This window comes from Cornus florida, unplaced genomic scaffold (genome assembly GCF_030987335.1).
Source record: "Cornus florida cultivar Cherokee Brave unplaced genomic scaffold, ASM3098733v1 CherokeeBrave_3.0.0_Hap2_Chr08, whole genome shotgun sequence".
In the NCBI taxonomy this organism is placed as follows: Eukaryota; Viridiplantae; Streptophyta; class Magnoliopsida; order Cornales; family Cornaceae; genus Cornus; species Cornus florida.
This window is the reverse complement of record NW_026775578.1, coordinates 35,347,766-35,353,786: the sequence shown is the minus strand read 5'-3', so window position 1 is coordinate 35,353,786 and position 6,021 is coordinate 35,347,766.

The following is a 6,021-nucleotide window of genomic DNA, read 5'->3' as shown; positions in this document are numbered from 1 at the left end:
TAAAATGAAATCGAAAGGATAGCTAGCGAATCACTTTTTTTGAAATTTGAATTTTCTTCAGCGCAGTGCAATGATGTGGTCAATGAAGAATAATTTTTCCTCGTCTCTAATGTACTGCAGGATACGGACACAACACATATACACGGATACATTAACACATCAAATTTTAAAAAAGGTAAGACACAAGTAGATCATATATAAAGTGTTGATGTTACTAAGATCGAAATGATATTATTAACAATATTCAAAATAATAGGAAGAATTTTTTTTTTTTTCTTCCCGTACAATGAATGAGAAGATCTAATTCCAATTTAAGATAGGGTAAAGTACATTAAACCTCTCTCAATTATACTCAAAGTGCAACAAACCCTTCTGTAATACAAATAACTCCATTCAACTATGATTTTGGTACATGGGACAGAGTGTTTTTCTGTTACCATACATTCACCAGAAAATCAAAAAGTCCATTATGCCCTTTAAGTGAAAGGGTGGCGTCTTAGGCTGGCATGTGAGTTCGAAACATCCACTAACATGTTGACACCTAGCCAACCTTATCTCCGTTAACTGACACCCAACCTTATCTCTCCCCTTCATTCGCGCCATATACACCTATATACAACCCCTTTGTCTGAGAAATAAACCTTTCCTCAACTGATAACAGGGGAACGAATCTTGTGATATACAATACTTGTGTGAACAACGTTCTATGTTGGGGTTTAGATATGTTAATCCATTTTTTTTGGTTTTATTTTGTTTTTGTACATCTATAATTGACTTGTGAGTGGTGTTTAGGTCTGTCAGTCCAACGATGAGTTTAGGTCGGTCGATTCAATAACAAAATGAGGTGTGTTTGGACATCATCTTCTGTAACCCACCATTCCCAAAACTTGCAAGCCTCCTTACCGCACGTAAAAAATAGCTTCCCTGAATTTTTATTGGAATCAGAGATGTACACAACTGCCTTTTTACAACGAAAGCATATCCTATTCTTGAAAGGACCAATTCGAATGGCATTACTGAAAGATGATTCACCTATGGAACTCAATTCTCTGTAGAAAACATAACACATAACTCATAATATGTGTGTGTATATATATAGAGAGAGAGAGACATACACACGCACCCCCTGCCAAAATTAAACGATGTGTATATATATACATATACATACACACACGCAGGTAAAAGTATGCGATTCACACTGACTTGCAATGATATTGAAGGGGAGAATGATACGATATACTAATAATATTGAAGGAGGAGCGCGACTGATTGAAGAGATGAACAATGATTTTGAACGAGGAGCGCCACAGATCGATGGAGGAAGAAGAGAACGAGTAAATTAGGGCACTTGATGTTAGGGCTTTAGTAATTGGGTCAAACTGTTTTTTAAGGGCATTATAGTCTTTATGTTTTATAAGGGTTGTTTGGTCATTTAGATAAATAATGGATCTCAGGCGAATGGCCATTGATCGGCAGGTCAACCGATTAGGTAAATTGCAATCAAATTGGATAGTTTAGGTTTTTTATTTTTTTTTTTATTTTTTTATTTTTTATTTTTATTTTTTTTTTGAACTATAGGGAGATTTTTTGCTCATTAAAATATAATTGAGGGAAGGGTTTAATGTACTCTACTCTTTAAGATAAGATAACCTAGTTTATAATTTCTAGTTCTCTACGCTACACTTGTGCGCGCTCGTCATATGTGAGTTATGTTGCACGGGATCCATTTACTTATAGGTATGATCCACATCACGCGAGAAGATTAAAAACTGTCCTAAAGATTAAAAATTGTTTAATATCTAATTGATATGATATACTGATGATGAAACACAGTTTATTTCATGGTACATAACATCAACTTAAACTTTTTAAACTCAAGAGTCACACGCATTTAAATTTTCATTCAAAAGAAAATGCACGTCAAACTAGAATCAAGCACAGATTGTCTACAATGTACTTAAATTAAATTAATATTTTTTAATTCAATTTTAACTATAATTATAAAACATATGATTATTATTTTCTCTATTCTAAAATAAATATCTCTTTAGAGAAACTGTCTCACAAATTATGAGTCTGAGTTCCCAAAAGAAACATTTTTTTTGAACCAAAAAAATATTCTTTATTTGAAAATATAAAAAATGAAGATGAGTTTCAATTGGTCCAAGGGTTAAGCCTAAAAAACTCTCTATTGTTTTTAAAATGTGCATATTAGTTTATAAAATTAAAAAAAAAAGTGCTAAAAAAGAAAAAAGTAAAAATGAAAACTCTATTTTACCCATTTTGCCCCTCACCCATAAATGCATTATCTGAAACGTTCCCAACTCGAAATTGTTCGAGAGTTAGTTACTTTCACATCATCACTTTGTGTTTTTACACAACCAGTGTTGGTTGTGTTCGTTGTCAACCAGTGTTCATCATCAAGTTGCAGCGGTGCAGATTTCTTTTTGATTTGCAGAGTTCTTCATTGATTCGTAGAGATCCGACCCAAGTGAAGGAGGATCGGGTTAACTCGACCCCTGCAGATTCAACCCAATTGTGGTGTGGTTCTGATCTGATTAGTTTCTCATATCAGTTCAGATCACGTTTGTTTTATTTATTTATTTATTTAGAGGCTAGTTCTACTTATTTTATTGGCTGGGCAGTGTTTCAGTTTGGTCTTGGCTGCTCTAGTTTCTTCTCTTCTCAACTTCTGTTTTGTATTTCTTCCCAACTCCTGATCCATGGCAGAACCTAGTGAAATCAAGACAAGTGCTGCTGCAATTGCTGATCATGTTGGACTGCAATTTACATGATCAGAAATACCAATTATTTGTTATGGGCTCAGGCTGTGAAGATATCTTTAGGGGCGCGAAGCAAACTCAAATACATTAAAAATGATCCTCCATCTAAAACTGATAAAGGATATGATGATTGGAAACTGAAAATTACATGAAAATTATATATTGTAAATAAGCTACACTTGCAACTGTGTGTGTGTGTGTATATATATATATATATATATCAGATTTTAGGGTTCTCTGTAATATGATGAGAACACCACCAAACATCTCGTTTCTCTCTGTGTCTCTATCTCTGTTTTATCTATTTCGGTATAACCCTGCCAAGGAGAAGCTGGGGTTACCATATAAAACTGGGAACAGTTAAAGAAAAATTATCTTAATATTTTAAGAAAACTTATAAACCTTATCTTAATATTTTAAGATATGATAAGTTTTTCACTTATTTATTTATTTATATATATATATTTGTTAATAAGTAGATAAAAGAGTCATTTTACGTAATCTATATTTATAATTATTAATTTATTCAACTGAAGTGAAGTGAGAGTATTATCGCCATTTTATACTACAGTATTATCACCATTTTATACCACAAGAACTTATTTGCACATAATTAATAATTTAAGTGGGTTTTTTTTACGATAAAGCGATCGTTTTGCATTATATCAACATTAGCAGGGGTTGATTGGTTTTTTTATTTTTTTATGTTTTTTGTTTTTTGTAAACCCTTGATCCAAACAAGTTCAAGTTGTACGGTGACAACTGTTGCCAGATCTAACCTTTTACAAATGTACAGTAACTTTTGTATGGTTGTTGGTGGGGTTGAAGGTCTAGTCACATCATACATACACATAGATAGATAGATAGACAGAGAGAGTTCACAATATTAGTTAGTTACATTCATGGTTACACTAATTAGTTAGTGGATAATATAATGAACGATGTATTAATTAATAATTATTTAAATATATAAATTAATATTAATAAATTAAAATTTTATCTATTGAATTATAGTTAAAAGATAAATAAATAATAAATAATATTAATTTTAAAAATAATAATAAATAATTTAAATAACTCAATATGTAGATTTAATTCGATCCAATTCAATATGTGAGATAATTAATTGGTGATAAATTAAAATTCTTCTAATTTATTAAAAACGGAACGAAATAAAAATAGTACCTAATCTGATCTGATTCGTAACCATAACTTCAGTCAAATATGCTCCTGTTCACCACTAAACTACACTCATCATCATTATTACACCAAACAAAGGACCATTTTATTGGGAAGGAGATAGATTCCAAAGTCCAAACAAAGGCTTTCACAAAAAAATATTTCAATGTCCGTATACAAAAATATTTATATTTTACGTATTTATATGTATATGTGATACTTAATACTATTAGTATAAAATTTCAATCAATTTGTTGTTCCTTAACATAATATATATATATATATATATTTAACTTGCACCTAATTATCACTTCAACAGTTATAAATTTGTAATAAATAAAAAATATTATTCATTACAATTAAATTCATATATTTAATATTTTATTTAAAAAAGGTAAAAATTTATCCTTAATTAATATTTAAATGTCTTGGCATGGCAAAGTTATATATATATATATGCCGGACGTGGGAGAGAGTAAGAATCGAACCCAGGCGGATGCAAATATACATTTGAATCTGATTTACGCATTTGCTTTTTGTTTCATCAATATAATCAATGTGTACCGGTGCTTTCCTAAACCTAAATTATATATATATATATAGTAATACGTATATGAAGAGAGATGCGAGCCAGCTGTTTGTATTTATTGGGGGTATAAAATGGTGGGACGCTCCTCTTCTCTTTCTATATCTCTCCCCCTCTCTCTCTCTTCTCTTTTCTGTAGTCTGAATTCAAATAATATGAATCTCTCTCACACAAGTCTTCTCTCTCTCACCCGCGTCTCTCACACAGTTGTTCTTCACTGTGCCAATCTCCACCCTGAACTCGGTTTCCCAACAGAGAAACGGTGTCTTCTTCACTACATCATTTCCAGTATTCTTTAAATCTCATGTTTTCTCCTCTCTTCTCCAAATTGAAAATGCCTCTCTTTGATTATCTGTTCTCTCGCCGGAGGGGAGACAGACATGAGTAATTTTTTGAGGGCATTTTTGTTACTTCTGGCCGAGCTGATTCCGGCGTCCTGCGAACAGGGTGCAGTCGGCTCGGATGCCTGTTGCTCGCTCCGGCGAGTAGGATGTTGTTGAAAAAATGTACTACTGATCCATCCCCGTTCAAAAACGAGGGGGGCTGGAAAACATCCAAATTTGCATCATCAGCGTCACAACAAGTTCTCAACATTAGGATCGTGATGTTCACGCGAATGATAGGAAACATCCCACGAAAGGCTACTATCCCAAAGATCCCAAAGAATGGTTAAAAGCAGCCTTGAAGAACCCTCTAGATGAAGGCGACTTTATTAGTTTTTGGCTGGTAAAGTATGATGGTGGGAAATGATATTTTAATGGGGGATATGGAGTTACGCCATGATGGAAAAAAATAGCAGAGCCCTTTAGGTGGAAATGGAGAGGAGGGGACTGGATTATTCTGTGTGCATTTGTTGGGTTTACGGTTTTCACCTGGGGTGCCCTTGTAGTTTGTATTAAAGGGCTTTGCCTTTTTTTTCAGTGTTAAAATGCTTAATTTTCAAAAAAAAATAATTATTATTAAGCAGAAAAGATTGTTTCATGTAATTTTTTTTGGTTAGCTAACAACAGAAAGGCTAACATAATTTTTTTGTTTGTTTTTTTTGTTTTGTGTGTTTTTTTTTTTGGTTAATGTAATGTTACTTTCCGCGCAAACACCAATTTACACAAATTGTAGTAACCTCCATCAACATTCAAGAAAAAATTATAATTTTTTATGTGGAGAGATGATAAATTACTGAGTTATTAACTAATGCACTACTATTCAATAAAAAAATAAAAATAAAGCCATCGTTTATTCCATTCTCCAAATGATAAAATCCGAGAAAAGTTAGAAAACCTTAAGAACAAGTTTAACCTTTTGTATCTTACACTGCTTTTAGAATGACTGGACTGGAGTAAAAGAGTAGAATACAAGCGAATAATTAGAAGCAATCATTTACAATTTTCGAAAAAATATATATACATATCCAGATTATATATAAGGAGGAAGCAAAATAATGAGCTAATAACATAAAGGGCTCATTATTCAATA